The sequence below is a fragment of the Lithobates pipiens genome, unplaced genomic scaffold (assembly GCF_037356315.1).
Source record: "Lithobates pipiens isolate NorthernLeopardFrog02 unplaced genomic scaffold, aLitPip1_a1.2 Scaffold_8, whole genome shotgun sequence".
NCBI lineage: Eukaryota > Metazoa > Chordata > Amphibia > Anura > Ranidae > Lithobates > Lithobates pipiens.
Genome location: NW_027507903.1, coordinates 140,123,854 through 140,140,852, shown reverse-complemented (window position 1 = coordinate 140,140,852; position 16,999 = coordinate 140,123,854).

Sequence of the window (16,999 nt, the reverse complement as noted above, 5' to 3'; positions counted from 1 at the left end):
TTCTGTGTGGACAACCTAAATCTAACACACCGACTGTTATCCAAGTACAAAACTTAGTATTCTGGTTTCCGTCCAAACAATTCATTAATAAATGGAAAAGCCTGTAGCTCTTTATAGCATAACACACCATATAGTATATAATATCTTTTCCACACTATGGAATTTGGCCATGTTTTCTTATAAATGTATTTTAATCCAAGCCTTCTATGTAGCTATATTTAAAAACCATTTGATTTATACATTTGTTCAGTTTTTCCATTCTGTAAAGTCAAACCATGTACTTCTAAAGCTGTGCAGGGTAGAAAATAATAAAATGATATTCTGGCAGATGAACGCTGAGCTTTCAAAATATAAAATTATTTATACAGGTAGAGCCTGCCTCAAAAACGTTATATATAAGATATGGCAACCATGGATGGATATGTCTACAGTCCAATACTCTTTGTCATCATGATTGTTACTGTAGGTCATAATAGTGCTTCCATAGAGGTACCTTTGTTCTCCTCTTTACCTAGAGTATGTCTGTTAGAGCAATTTTGTACATTAATCTTTAAAGGCAGCCATAGACGGTTCGAATCTTGTTTTTTTTGCCCATGTATGAGCCATGTATGGGTAGGCTGAATGTACTCAAGTTGATCGACCGTTCAACTTAGGTAAAACCAGCCTGTCAGATTTTACATGCGACTATTGCTAGTGGCTGTTAAAGCCGCTAGCAATAATCACTATGTTTTCCCGACGGTGACAGCTTCCCCTGCCCCCCCCCCCCTCGTAGGGAGAACACAATGGCGCTGCGGGAGGGATTTCCCCATCAACACTGACTGTGTTGATGGGGGAATTGACCGATTTTCTTTCCTACACAATAAAAAAAATGGATATTCTTCCCTTACTCCCTTTTGAAATTAAAAAAATCAAAATCAAAAATCAAACAGTTTTGTCTTTATTTCTACTTTAGGCTGCATTCACACAATTGCAATTTGGTATTGCAGGCAAAAACATGCCAAAATGCACATTGTGCTTGCAATGCCATTATTTCTTAATGCGGGTAGCAGTCACACACTTTGTTGTGCTACAAAACACATCTAAAATGCATTGCAAAAGTGTGCGAGGCTCACAGCTAGAAAAATATGCAGGGGCTACTTTGGCGCCAAGTGAATGGGCTGCCCTATGCTGTGTCTCAATAAATTTAGATGTTGTGCTGCCCAGGTGTAAATGGGGCCTTAAAGAACATATAACCCTTTCTTACTTTATCTAAAATGAAATAAAATATTTTGGAATTTATTAATCAATAAAGAGCCAATTCATTTGTAATTTTTCTATCTACCGGGTTTTTGTTTTGAAGTGCCCCAGCATAGGGAAATATTAATCTTGTGTTGGGTACTGCAGGTGTAGCATTTATTTTTGGAAAATGGGAGACCAGTTTGCATACAAGGAGAATCAGGCACATTTTCTGTATCCAGACTGTTTGACGTTCAATAATCAGTGAGTGCATGGCGGTTCTACAAAATGTGCATCGTACTGTAGGTATAGCAATACAACTTTTATTTCTTGTAGAATTCTTGTATAGCAATTAAAAGGGACTTTTTTTTCACAACATAGAGTAAACATCCACTGATTGTTAAATTTAAACATTTTATTTTTCCACAGAGTAAAGGAATAATTGCCCTTTCCAGGAAATCCTTTCAAGCTGTGTGGAATTTTTGGATGTGTTTTCAAGAGCTATCCTTATCTCCGATTTCCACTCCCATTTAGAGGAAACTGTCAAGTGGGACACTGTCATTGCCACCAAAATGTAAGGTTTCTATTCATGATCATGGTGGAAAATAAATGAAAGCTCTGGTCCAGCTTGTATTATCTAAAATACACATTGGGTGTTGACCGCAGTGAAAGTGTTGCTAGTTTTGATAACCTGTAGTGTTACAGAGCTAGTCAAATGACACATGGATCAAGGGAATTACACTATGAGGATGATGTAGTAGATGATTTTAGAAGCATGCTCGGAAAGATAGAAGTAATAATAAATAAGAAATAAATCACATTGATGTAGATTATATTTTGCTCACCTGTTTATTAGTAACTGTTTTGGACACCAATATACACACCCCTATTACCTGCATGAAAACATGGCTACCTTTCACATTCCAAGTGTGATCATGGTTTTCTTTATTCTCCCATGTAGTATCTACCAGAGCAGATCTTTAACAAGAATATGACAGTTTAGATCTACTGTTGAAAATTGCAGAACCAACAAAGCATAATAAGCTAGTGACTTGTATACAGAATTGTTTGTTGATAATGAATGGTCCTTGATCCACCTTCAATGGCACAATTTTGTACCCTTTTAAAAGTACATATACAGTCTGTGTGAGATTGGTGGGCCAAACCATAATTCCTAGCATGCCCTCTAAATAAAGTTCCCCTCTGAACATAAACTGCTGCAAAAGCGGAGTTCCACCCAAAAGTGGAACATCAGCTTATCTGCTCCCACATTTGGCACCTTTCAGGGATGGATACCTGTTTATGACAGGACCCCTTCCCCACTTCTGGGAGACAGCTCTGTGGCACCATACCACAGAAGTTCGGCCCCCCTCCTCCTTCCTCCGCCACCAGGCCAGTTAGAAAGCGCAGAGCACTTCGCACATGCACAGTAGGGAACCGGCTGTGAAGCCGAAAGGCTTCACTGCCGGTTCCCCTTACAATGAATGGTGGCGGCAGGACCAAACAGCTGATCCAAAAATCGGCTGGGGTGCCAACATCGCAGACTCCCTGGACAGGTAATTGTCCACATATTAAAAGTTAGCAGTTACACTATTTGTACCTGCTGACTTTTATTTTTTATTTTTCCCAGGCAGAACACTGCTTTAAGCCCTCTTTAACCACTTCAGCCCCTGGAGGATTTACCCACTTCCTGACTAGGCAAATTTTTGCCATACGGCACTGCTTCGCTTTAACTGACAATTGTATGGTTGTACGATGCTGTACCCAAACAAAAATGATGTCCTTTTGCGCTATAAATAAAAAAAGAAGGATAATTGAAAAAAAAAAAAAAAGTTTTACTTTCTACTATAAAACATTTCCAAAAAAAAAAAGTTTGCTGGACCCACTGATTGCCTCCCCTGCGGGCCAATTGGATCACGCGCATGCCCACAATAGACAGTTACAGCTACAGTGATTTGCAGGATTGCACCACCCTGCTGCAGTATAATGATGGCGGCTGGTCGGCAAGAGTTTAAACCTGGCCCACCTAAAGCTTAAAATACAGCAGGATGAGGCTGTCAAGTGCCACAGCCATGATGTTTCGCCTCATGGTAAATTCAATGCACATATCAAGTTGATAGGCAGCATCATCTGTCAAACAATGCCATTCAAGTCAATTGGGATGCTTGACTCATTTATGTGGCACATTAGCCTCAGTGTAAATTGCTGTTCTGTATAAAAACAAAAAACAAAAAAACAAACAATTAAGGCATTCTGGAGGGCAGGTCTCCTGCCGAATGCCTGAGAGTGGCTGCTTAGAGTGTTTTTCAGGGCATGGGCTAGTGTGAACTAGAGATGAGCTCAGGCGTGTTCACATGGTCCACATGCTGAGCCTGCCAGGAAGTCAGCGCAGCGCTGCGCTAATCACAGGCAGTGAGACATTGCCCCGATGTGCAGCTGCAGAGATCGGGAAATGTCTCACTGCCTGTGATTAGTGCAGCGCTGCACAGACTTCATGGCGGGCTCAGCATGTGGACCATGTGAACACGCCTGAGCTCATCCCTAGTGTGAACCTAGCCAAATAGCTTGCTTTCTTCCAGCAAATTGACACTGATGAGGCTCATGGGGATGCTCCCAATAAAGGCTAGAGGCTAAGGATGAGCTCCGGTGTGTTCGCATACAGCACGTGCAGAGCCGTCAGGATGTCAGCACTGCACTACGCTAATCACAGGCAGCGAGACAGTTTGCGATCTCTGCAGCCGCGCATTGGGACAATGTCTCACTGCCTGTGATTAGCGCAGCGCAGTGGCGACTTCCTGGCGGGCTCTGCACGTGGCGTATGCAAACACGCCTGAGCTCATCCTTACTAAAGGCTGATTGCAAACAATTCCAAGTGTGGATCTCAAAATGTGCAAAGGGTAGCACAAGAATTTGTACTTAAATTCTAGCTAGATCAGGGGTGGCCAACCCGTGGCTCCCGAGCCACATGTGGCTCTTTGCCCGGTTTCATGCGGCTCTTCGTTCGGACTGTTTCATTCGGCTCTTGCGGTCGGACTGTTTCATTGCGGCTCTTGCGTTCGGACTGGGCCGATGGTTCAGTAGGCTGGTTTACAGTGACAGGCAGCCCGAGTCTAGGCACTCCTCTGCTTATGAGAGTATAAGCGAGGACCTGCACCGCTCCTCCCACACATCAACAGCCAATCAGCAGGTAGTGTCCCCAGCCCGCCACATTTGAATACATAAGCGCTGGAGTGAGGCTGCAGGGGGGCAGAGGAAGGAGAAACACGCTGTATCTGAAGACGATGAGATACAAGAAGGTATGACCACAAGTGTGCAGGTTACTGATCTGTCCTCCCTTCTCCCTCTGTCTTGCTCTGTACTTTATTTTTATTTTTTTAAATAACTGTTTTACCTGCACACTGATAAGATCTGCTCAGCACATTCTCTGTCTGTTGATAGTGTGACACACGGCTGGCTATTAACCATTTCAGCTTCTTGTCACTTATTTATCCAGAGCTCTGTGTGTGCTGCATGCTTTCTGTAATGTTTTTTGGAAGAATTTACTGCTAGTTCAGGCTAGAAGACCCATTAACTGTTTATTGTTATCCTGACCAGTTCACTGTTTGTAAGACAATTTGTATTTTGGAAATTAGATGAGCTGCTGTCTTCTGTCACATGGATGTACTTTCAAAGGAAGATTACTGACTTTATGAAAATGACTAGCCTGTGGTCTTTGTAGTGTTAAAACAGTGTGTGACATTTACAATAAATCCAGCTGAGCAAAAGTATGTGTGTATGAGGAAGGGATGGGGTGATGTTCATGTGTGCCCATGCGTATGATGTGGCTCTTTGCGGTAACTTGGTAAAAAATGTGGCTCTTGGTCTTCGTCTGGTTGGCCACCCCTGAGCTAGATCATAGATATATAAATAAACAGAAATGTGGGTTGTGGTGCAGTACCCTGCCAGAAATTGTTTTGGTGCATTGGTAGCCCATTCTGTTTTAATGAGCTACCTTAAGACAGTGCAGGTTGATGCATGGCATAATGAACGTCAACACACCATAGTGAAGTTAATGGGCCTGTAATACTCAGAGCAATTTTGCATTTCAACCATTAAATCACAATTACTGCACAGAAACTTACATTTACATATTTTAACTGAAGCACTTTACTAATAGCAATTCACATTCTTCAGCAGTTCTTTTCCAGCAGTAATCTAGAACTGACAGCGTCTGCAGGGCCCTGCGATCACCTCCCGCCCATGTGACTTAGGCTATGCAGTCTAGGCTGGGAGCAGGGAACTTTTGTTGGTAGCCTCTGCTGCTTTTCACATGTGGACCCCAGTGCTCAGATGTGGCCCGCACTGATGAGGAAGCGATGAGTACCAACAGGCAAGCCTGCACACTAGCAGCAGGTAGTCAGCTTTTGCTTATATTTGAACCTGCCTGTGCTGTAAAGTGGCCGGTGCATTTGTTTGCTGATGGCTAACTGCCCTGCAATGCAGCAAGCTCCTGAGCAGCTGGTATCAGGAGCAAAGGTTTTTGTTTACCTGGCGCCTGACACAGCAGGCCATACATGGGAGTCTGGCAGGCCTCCTGCTCTAAGGAGTTGATAACCTCTGCAAACTGATCATGCTAAAAACAGCACTTGTTTAGCAGAAACCAGGGATATTTATTTACAAAATATGTTGCTATTTAAGCACATAATCCCTTTGCTTATATTCTCTTTGCAAACCCACTGTACATAAAGTTGCACTTATTTTTTGGCAAAGTGTTGTAGAATACAGAACAATGCACTTAATTAGAAAAAAAATCATGTTTTGTGGTAAAATAAGTTGCTGCTTTAGGCCCCTTTCACACTGGGGCGCTTTGCAAGTGCTAAAAATAGCGCCTGCAAAGCGCCCTGAAACAGCCGCTGCTGTCTTTCCAGTATGAAAGCCCGAGGGCTTTCACACTGGAGCGGTGCGCTTGCAGGACGGTCAAAAAAGTCCTGCAAGCCGCAGCTTTGGAGCGCTGTAGGAGCCGGGTATTTACCGCTCCTAAAGCACCTCTTCCCATAGAAGACACTGGGGCAGCACTGCAAACCCGTCTTCAAAGCGCCTCTTAACCCTTTTTTGGCCTCAAGCGGGGGTTAAAACTAGCGCCGCTAAAACGACGGTAAAGCGCCGCTAAGTATAGCGCCACTTTACCGCCGGCGCCCGCAATGTCCCAGTGTGAAAGTAGCCTTAGACCCCTTTCACACTGAGGCATTTTTCAGGCGCTTTCACGCTAAAAAAAGCACCTGAAAAGCTCACGAAAACCTATTTCCATTAAAATCAATGAATGCTTTCACACTGGGGCGATGCACTGGCAGAGTGGTGGAAAAACGCCCCTCTCCATTGAAATGCATGGAAAAGGGCTTCAAAAGTGCCCCCGAAAAGCTCTTCAAAAGCACCTGAAAAGCTCTTCAAAAGTGCTCCGTGTTTTACTGGCAGTTTACAAGTGCCTCAGTGTGAAAGGGGCCTTAAGCTTTTTTCACATGGGCTTCAGAACAGCAAGCAGTGTGAACAGCAAGCTTTTAAAGTACTGTAGCAAGGTGTTTAACCTCTTTTGGTCTAATGAGGACCTCTAAGGCCAAAGATAGCTGACATCCTTCAAAATGTGGTGGGTTGTGAGGCATAGTGGGTGCAAAGATGGTGAAAGTCATTGGGCGCCAGACACTTCTTGAATGTAAAAGAGGTTTTATTTCTTTTCACAGTCCTTTTTATATATTTTTTGGGGGAAAGAGGGTTAGGGCCAGGACACACTTAGATAGTTGCAAACTCAATTGGCAGACTCCGATACTTCAATGGGAGGACAGCTGTGCAGGGAAAGGCCCCAGCAAGAAGCCACATCTGCACTTGCAGGAATGCTGTCTCCTATGGTAACAGTCCACTAACAGTTCCTAACTCAAACGTAACAGTTCTTTCAGCTCTTACTACAACTGATCCTTGTAGTTCTTTAATACTGAGCTCCTGGTCTCTCACTAGACCCTTTGACACTGAATCCCGTGAGCTCCTCAAGGCTTTTGCAGTGGTATCTCCCTCAAGCGTCACCCACGCATCCCCACTGGGTCCCTAGCTTGGCACTTCAGATACCTTCAAGCTTAACCCCTGCTGATCAGCTCGGTCCCTAGCTTCACACACAAGGCTGCTCTGCAAGTGTCACCCCCTGCTACTTGGGTCCCTGACTTGATCACCACCTGAAGTTTCCCGCGGCAAAATGCTGCTAAGCGCAGCATGTAAACGTGGCTAAACGGATGTTTTTAAATGTCGGATTCTAGCTGTCAAGTTAAATCAGTCAGGAGAGGTTAACCACTTCAGCCCCGCAAGATTTTACCGCCTTCCTGACCAGAACACTTTTTACAATTTGGCACTGCGTGGCTTTAACTGACAATTGCGTAGCCGTGCGACGCTGTATCCAAACGAAATTTATGTTGTTTTTTTCCCCCACAAATAGAGCTCTCTTTTGGTGGTATTTGACCTGCGGTTTTTACTTTTTGCGCTATAAACAAAAAAAGAGAGACAGTTTTGAAAAAAAACAATATTTTTTTACTTTTTTCTATAATAAATGTCCCCAAAAATGTTTTTAAAAAACGAATTTCTTCAGTTTAGGCCAATATATATTCTTCTACATATTTTTGGTAAAAAAAAAAATCGCAATAAGTGTATTAATGGGTTTGCGCAAAAGTTATAGCGTCTACAAACTATGGGAAAGATTTATGGCATTTTTCCTTGTCAAAGATTTTTATTGTAGGTCAAAGAAAAGCAAGTATGTAGATACACACAGGAGAATCGTCTCATAAATTGCAAATGAGTCAACAACATCCGGACAAATACAGCTTAGTCGAGGACGAGCAGAGACTGGGTTCACTACGAAAGATTTTGAGCGTGGATGTCAACAACCCTAATAAACTAACAATCGTAAAAAGAAATAAACAGTTGTCACTGAAATAGTAATCCAGAAGTGAATCCATGTGGGTGGGAACAAGTGACGATTACGCTAGCAGAAGTATCAGAAGAAAATGTAGTAAGAAACTAGAGGAGGGGTGAAAGAGAAAAATTGGGTACAAGCGTGTCTAGGATCCTATAAGGTGCGTCGCCAAGGAGTGTCGACTGTAGATCAGGCACTCCCAGAGGGTCAGGTAGGGAAGAGAGAGCAAAAGGTCTAGAAGGGAGAGGTCTCCCAATATGCTAGAGTGGTTGGGTCCAGGATTTGTTACAAGTGAATATAAGAGTGGTTCAACTACCAAGGCAGCAATAAGGGGGTAAGCAGTGCTCAAACCAAAGTTGCCATAACTTTTCAAATTTCAGAATTTTGTCATTTTCAATGGCTGTCATTTTAGCGTAGATAAGGGCCCTATTCATTCTGTGTTTAGCTTCAGCCACAACCAAAGTCTATGATTTCCACACCCAGCTATGGTTTGCTTGGCCGCTGTGGTAAGTAAGAGCAATTAGAACTGGGTACGGGTAATCTCGGCTGGGTTTAGGTTTCAGAGGGTCGTCGCTGGGGCGATGCGGACCTTAGTTTCTAGGGCTTTGGAGGCCAGATCAAAAATACTCTTCAAGAACTCTTGGGCTACAGGGCATTGCCACCAGACATGCACATGTGTGCCAAGAGCTGAGCAACCCCAAAAACACGTCCCTGTGTATGACAGACTAAATTTTGCAATCCTGGCCGGTACAAGATACGAACGTGCCAGGACCTTGGGAGTTTGTTTTGATCGCCAAGACGTTAGGCGGATTTAGTGGCTAGCCATATATTAGACCAGTCTGCGATCTCAAATGTCCATTTAAGGTCTTGTGCCCATTTATCTGTATAGGATGGAAGCACATCATCTGGAACGAAGTGGGTCGTTTTTACAAATACGTTCAAATTGCGGCATCAGATTCAGTAGTGATTCCATTCTGATATAGGGCATATAAAATTTTTTTAATTTGTAGGTAGCGGAATAGTCTGGCTCTTGGGAGGCCATAGGTTTCGCAAAGGGTAGGGAATGTATGTATAGAATTGTTGGCGACCAGCTTGTGAAATGTAATGAGATTAGCATCAGACCAGGCTGTAAATGCAGTAGGGGATTCCCAGGTAGGGTAAAATGCCGGGTTCCTAAGGAAAAAAGGGAGGGGGTTATGAGGAGATTGTATATTTTGCTAAATTTGTCCCATATATACAGGGAGTTTTCGTGATGGGGTTTAAAATAGATATTCTGTCCTTCGATTGTAGCCATAGCATGTTTGCCATAGATATGGGATCACAGTCTACTGTTTCAACGGCTACCCATAAACGTTTTTCCTGTGTGAGCAATTGTGCAAGTTGTGCTGCATAATAGTATGAGGAAAAATTTGGGATTCCTAGCTCGCCACTGTGTTTGGAGAGGTACAGGTTGGATTTGGGGATACATGGTTTGGTGGCGCCCCATATGCGCCCCATATGAAGGACATTACTCTGCGTTGTGTGAGGCGTAGGATATACAATAGTATAGGTATAGGGATAGGAAGTACTATGAAAAGATATACAAATTTGGGCAGTATAGACATTTTTACAGCGTTGGCTCTACCCAGAAGGATAGGGGGAGAAAGAACCATTGGGCCATGAGGCTAATAACCTGTTTCAGTGGGGGGAGATAAGTGATAGTAAAAAGATCAGACATAGATGCAGCAAGTTGTACCCCCAGGTATGGGAAGTGGCGTGGTACCCATGTGAATGGCAGAGAGGATTTAGCTTGTTGGAGTTGTATAGTTTAATGGGTTATGTTGAGAGCATTTGATTTGTTCGGGTTGACGGATAGACTTGAGATGTGGGCAAAGTCCCTCAATATAGAGAGCAATTTGGGGGACGGAAATGTGAGGGTAAGATAAAAAGACGAGTTTGTCGTCAGCAAAAATGCACACTTTTTGATGGTGGCCTCCCAATTCTCTTTCCTTGACATTAGTATCCAATCTGATAAGTTGTGCCAAAGGTTCGATGAGTAAAGCAAACAACAATGGGTAGAGGGGGCAACCCTGCCTAGTGCCTCTTCCAATGTCAAACATCGCAGATTTGTAGCCAGTGCACTTAATGTAAGCCCGTGGGCTATTATATAGAGAGGAGACCCAAGACAAGAATTGATCCCCAAAACCCCAGTGCTGAAGGGTGTAATGTAAATATGGCCAGGTGACTGGGTCAAATGCCTTCCTGATGTCAAGGGATAGAAAGCATGTTGGGATGCGTCTAATTTTGATGTCGTGGGAGACTAAGAGGATGCACCTGGCATGGTCACCAGCTTGACGAATTGGAACAAAACCTGTTTGGTTGCGGTGTATTAAGTGACCTAAAATAGTATTCAAACAAGTAGCAAGGATCTTGGCCAGTAGTTTGATATGAAGGTTTAGGAGAAAGATGGGACGATAGTTTGTCCACGAAGAGGTATCTACTTTAGGTTTGGCTAACATGTAAATAATAGAAGTCAACATTTCGGATCTAAATGTCTGCTTATCAGAGTTGAAGGCACTTGTAAGCATTGTCGTCAGAATAGGTGAAAATTGCTTATAATAGGTTGCTGAAAACCTTTCGGGTCCTGGCCTTTTATGGGGTTTCAACTCTTTAATGGCAGTGGTTACTCCCACATATATAGAAGAACGCTCAAGTAGATCTTGCTGGTCTTGGTTAAGTGTCTGCGTTAGCGGGATCAAATTCTTGGGAGGGTGAGTAAAGTTTGGCTAGGTTTGAATAAAACACTTCTAGTATTTTAATGGGATTACTTGTGTAGGTATTTCGAGCTGTTTTTAAATGTACAGATGTTATGGGGTGGTGAAACGCCCGCAATGTGTGTGCCATAGGTGTGTCGGGTTTATTGGCTTTAAAATAGGCTGTGGATGTGCTGGCGCTTGCAAAGAAGTTTGTCCGCAGAATCGGTAAGGAATAAGTCGAAGTCAAGGGCTTTATCTAGGAGCGAGTTGGTAGTGGGATTAGGGTTAGACTGAAAGGCCGTGTGGCATGCATTGAAGTTCGCTTCTAATTTTCGAAATAGTGTTTTTTGCGATCGTACTTAAGGGATGCTTCTTGTTGGATCAATTTGCCCTGATTAACGGGTTTATGAGCTTCCCATAGTGTCAGTGCAGGAATATAGTCAGTGACATTGTCGGAAAAATAAACTTGAAGAGCAATTTCTGTCTTATCGGTGAGAGGGGTGGGAGAGAGTGGTATTATTGATACACCAGGATGTTTCTTGCGCTCCAGGTATTGGAGAGGTAATTGTAGTGCACACTGCACAATGGGCTGTCCATGAAAAGGGAATAATAATTAAGGATAAAATCTCTGGGATCATGCTTGCTGTAAGAAAGATGTGGAAATATAACTTGGTTAGAATCTCCACATCGTTCCGAATTTATGCTTATCAACCAAGGGTATTGGAGCATACCAGGGGAGCGACAAGCGGTCCCATAGAGGCTTCAAGACTACTGTCGGGACCCTGCATAAAAAGGGCAGGGAGCCGAGGGTAGCAAATGTAGTCGCAAGAAATTTCGGTGGGAGAACAGCACCCGAGGATAAAACAAATTAAACATGTGAACATAGGCTTGACAATATTGGCAGAGAGAGAGAAAAAAATCAAAAACCAACAAATATCTAACCGTGTGGATATAAGCAGTAAAAAGAATCAGAAGCTAACAGTGTAGGTAAAGCCCCATACACACTATCAGATTTTCTGATGATTTTTGTCTTCAGATTTACCAAAACCATGTAGTGCAAGAGCCTGCCTGATTGCATACACATTGAAACTCCTAAGGTTTGACCTCATATTATATGGTTTTGGAAAATTTGAAGGAAAAATTCAACAGAAAATCTGATAGTGTGTTCGGATCGGATACATGCCAGTCAGGAGAGGCCAGTTTAGGTTTTGATTGCAGATGAATAATTGGGGTGAGGCAATAGCAGACACGTTGATTCTTGTGGTGGCTGAAGAAAGATCAATGTTCGTGCAGAAATGCATCAAAAGCTGGTAAAGGAGAGTTCCATCAATCCCTGGGATCAGTTGTGGGGACAAGGTATGTCCTGGTGTGTAATGTATAGGCGTGGTCAGTTCATTGAAATCTTCGGTGTGTTTTCCAAGGTTATCAAAGCAGCCGCGTTCGTAAAGGCTTTGTTGAAGGTGGCCTGAGTGATCATTGCCGTTATCCATGGATTTTTGGGGGGAGCAGGAGGCTGATCATCTACGAGATGTGTCCCCCTGAGCAGACTGCTCGAGTAGGCCAAGGTCCTGCAAGGCAGATTGCAATTCAGCAGCCACGCGGCAGGCATATTTAGTTTTCAGATGTGTAAAATGTACAGAGAAGGGCAAACCACACTGGTAAGTGATCTGGTGGCACTGCAGGATCTGGAGGAGGGATTTGAGAGCACTTTTTGGCCACTGTGAGTTGGGAGAGGTCAGCAAACTGTTAGTAGGTATGACCTTGGAAGGACAGCAAGTCTTTGCCCATGACTGCTGCTAGTAGCTGCTCTTTGTGCAGTAGTAATGAAATGTCGCTATTATGTACCATGGTGGGCCATTACCCTTGCGGGCAGATAAGGCCCTGTGGACCCTGTCCATTTCTAATCTTTCCACTGAGATGCCAGGCAGCAGTTCCTGAAATAAGGCCAGCATAGTCGCATGAAGATCAATGACTGTTTCAGGAAACCCTCTGATCCTGATATTATAGCGCCAGGCCCTATTCTCCTTATCTTCTGAGCGTGATTGCCACACTAGGTTCTCCTCTTTGAGATTCTCAAGTTCTGCAGTATAATCCTGTGTGTGGTTTTCCAGCTCATCCACCCTCCATTACAGCTCAGCAGTTCTGTGTTCCAATTCCCTGATCTCACGTGTCAGCTTGTCAGTGATTTGATTAGAAGTCTGTTTAAGAGCTTTCTGCAGCATTCTTTCAAATTGCTTGAACATGCTGGATTGAATAGCAGAGTGTGTGCTGCCTGTGTCAGAGTCCAACTCACCAGTATCCTCCATGAGCTTCTGTGAACACAGCTAAGCTTTGGCAGAGTGGGGTGTGATGGCCTGTGAAGGGGGAGCCGGCGGCATCTTAGCAGATATCCAGACCTGCGCGTCCTTAATTCTGCCATTTTTCAGATTCATTTTGGAGCCTCCAAGGACCATGGCTGCAAGTACGGCATGTTCCCTGCACTTGCAGGTGTCCACGGCTGAAGTCAGGGGGGCTGATGGCTGTGGTGTTCTCTGGTGCAGTTCTCCCTGGAGTGGAGCTCTAAAACGTCATTACCGCTCTGGAGGCTCCGCGCATGCACACATCGATGTATGGAATTTATTTTACTAGTAATGGCGGTGAGCTGCAATTTTTAGCGGTACTGTGACATTTCGGCGGACAGATCGGACACTTTTGACACGTTTTTGAGACCATTGACATTTATAGAGCGATCAGAGCTATAAAAATGCACTGATTACTGTGTAAATGCCACTGGTAGGGAAGAGGTTAACACTAGGGGACTATCAAGGGGTTAAATATGTGTTCTCTGGATGTGTTCTAACTGTATGGGGATAGGACTGACTGGGGGAGGAGACATATCGATATGTCTCCTCTCCCCTGACAGAACAGGGATTTGTTTGTTTGCACACACAAATCCCTGTGCTGGTTCTCGTGTCCGCGATCACGCATGGCCGGCGGTGATCGTGCCCGCCGGCCAATGCGCATTGGGTCTCCCACCCTGCCTCGGGCACGCGTATATTTTTTTGCCTATCTGTGCCATTCTGCCGGTGTATATCAGTGTCCCGTGTACATGAAGCCTAATACTGTTTCAAAAATTCATAAGCTTTGTGAATAGACACCATTACATAAATCTTCCAACAAGCTCACAAGGTGTTCTTGTATGTCAAAGGCAAAGTTGCCTCCTCCTGTAGTTCAAATATCTTTCAGCTTAATCTTATCTTCATACACCAGTTGAGCTGAGTTCCTGATTCAAGACAACACTGAAATTGAAAAGGCAGCTGTTCCAGAGCAGCTCCAAGCAGAAAGGTCACTTATGAACAGAGTTAGATTTGAAACCCCATATCTACTTCACCCAAGACTGAAGTCTGCTTTATGTAACCTGTCACTGATATACAGTATGTAAATGTGAAAGCGTATTATTCTTATTAGCTTGTTTTTATAACATTCAAGATTTTTATCCTAGTTTTGTCATCCCTTTCCTATATTATTTGCAGATTCAGTTTCCACGCAATTCTGATGTTTTCAAAATCAGCTAAAAGCAGCCTGCACTACTGTCCGAAATGATTTTATTTGATATTAGGACAGGAGTATTTTGGCAGAGGTGCGATACTGCATACTGGTACCTGGAAGTCGTAAAAAACAAAAATGATATACTATAAAAGACATCATGGATGGTCTGGGCACTATGGAACTGTATTATAGTACCTATGCACCGATGCTCACTAATTAAAGTGTGATGCCAATAGCAGAGATAGAATATGTAGCCTAAATCCTCACAATGAAGGCATTTTACATTTATGAAATTGTATTGTAAATCAGTGCTTTGAAATACACCTGTCAAAAGAGAAAAATGGAGGCTGCTATTGCAGGTACCCGGCTTTTGAAAATGCCAGTTTCCTGCTGTATTTCTAAACTAATAGATTCAGTACTAAATCTGGCCATAGATGAGTTAAACAAAAAAAGAAAAGAAAAAAAAAACAATTCCCCCATCCACACATTCAAGGTGACTAGGATAATTTTCCCGCTGTGTGATTGTATTCTGACAAGGTGAAGACTGCCCTGTGATCAGACCACACAGATTAGCACTGTGGGCTATAGCCTGGTAATTGTGTAATTGTAATTTTCCAGCAGGGCGGATGTACAGAAGTTTTTTGGTAGATCGACTCCTGTACAGCTACAGGACACAGGTAGTGCACTGGGACACAACGGGACAGGTAGGCCACTGATTATCAGTGCAGATGTCCCCACTGAAGAAAGCCACTTATCGGCTCTCTTCTCCTCCCGCGTGACTGGACACAGCTGATTACATGGTAAAGAGCCTACGTCATAGGCTCTTTACCGTGATCGGTGATGTGGTGTGTCCTAGGAACAGATACCCCGCCTTTCAGTTGCAGTATTAGTGTTAGAGAAAGCTTCCTAATGAGACGGGAAAGTGAACTCTTCTGGGCACCTTCCCAGTTGGGCACTATATGGCCAGGCTGCTTTCCGCCCCTCTTAACAGACGCTGTCAGTCTGGCTGGAATCTGCTCCTTTCACATTACTGGAATCCATGAGTGTACCCGGCCAGGTAGACTGCCCACTGGTTTATTGTAACTGCTGCAGAATTATTCCAGTACATATTCTGCTCTGCACCTGTGCAAATTATTGCTGCTGCACCCCAACTACAAGTTTATTTCATTTGTTACAAAGGCCTGAGGTCTATCATCATTCGTCACATTATTATTTTTTATTTTTTTTTTGTTTAACACAAGAGAAGCCTTGATAGCTGTATATGGGAAAACACAACTTGGATGCCGTCGTTTTTTTAAAATCACTCTTTGCTAAATGAACCTTAAAAACACGTTTGAAGATCTTTGCATTCATCTTTCATCTCACTTACATACTTGTTACTTCTTGTTTGTTAACTCTTATACTGTAGGGGTTATACTAGTGGTGCTTGCACAAGTTGCTTCCCTAGTAAAGCAAAAGTAGGGGTCAGCCAAAGAGGGCAGGGATTTTTGATTGTTGTATTATTGGATATACAGGAAGGACTCTGGAGAAGTTCAACTAGATGATGAGGAGGATGAGTGAGGAGGATTGAAAGACATCGTAGGATGATATACACTTTTAACTATGATAGTTAATAGTCACAGTAATAAAATGATACATAAAATGTTTTTACAATTATACCAAGAAATATCCAATAATTACAAATAACTACATTCTAGTCATGTCACTTATATAGTTGAAAATGAACACCAACCCACTATTTTTGTAACTTTTTCTAAATATTTGTACTGTAATAAATGGTTTACTGGAAGCGTCTGAGAAATGTACTCCTACTCCAAAATTTGTTTATATGTATTTGGCAATAAAATGTTACGTTTTATTCCTTGTAATACAGAGTAGAATTAGTAATGAATGATCCCTTCCTTGGGAAATATCTAGTTTATTGGGAGGAAGTATACAGAACCTAGATACAATATCTAAATATACCCTCAATTAGGGAGGTTAATATATAGCTGTTTGGCAGTGGTTTTTAAACTATGAGTCAGAACCAAATTGGGCCTTGGACATGTTTTTGGTGGATTGTCATTTGACTGTATAGCCTAGTTTTTCCAAATTGAAAATCAGTGGATTAGTGGCAAATGGCATAGCATACAGACTGTGATAGCACAAACATATATGGGAAACTAGAAGTCATTGCTTCACACAGACAACGGGAGTTTGGTACCAAATCAAATTCATCTGGTTGCCTTGCATGCATTATAAGAAATACAAGAAAAGGAAAATTTTAATCTTTGATATATTACAAATACAGAGCTACATTGAATAGTGTATTTTTTATCTGCTTGGAGTTCCTCTTTAAGACCGGGCTCACATATGAATGAGCAGCGGCTCTCAGCAGAAGCCTGGTGTGTCCTTGTTCACCATTTATGTCCAATTTTTGCCTGAATTTCTGGCTGAATTTGGACCTGAAACAGACAAAAAGAACACACAGACCGGAGCCGCTGCGGTGATATGTGAACCAGCTCCATAGAGGGCGGCTCACAATCTCCTGCTATTGCGAATTGGATGCAGGGAACCCGCATCCAAATTGCATAAGTGTGAACCTAGTCTCAAT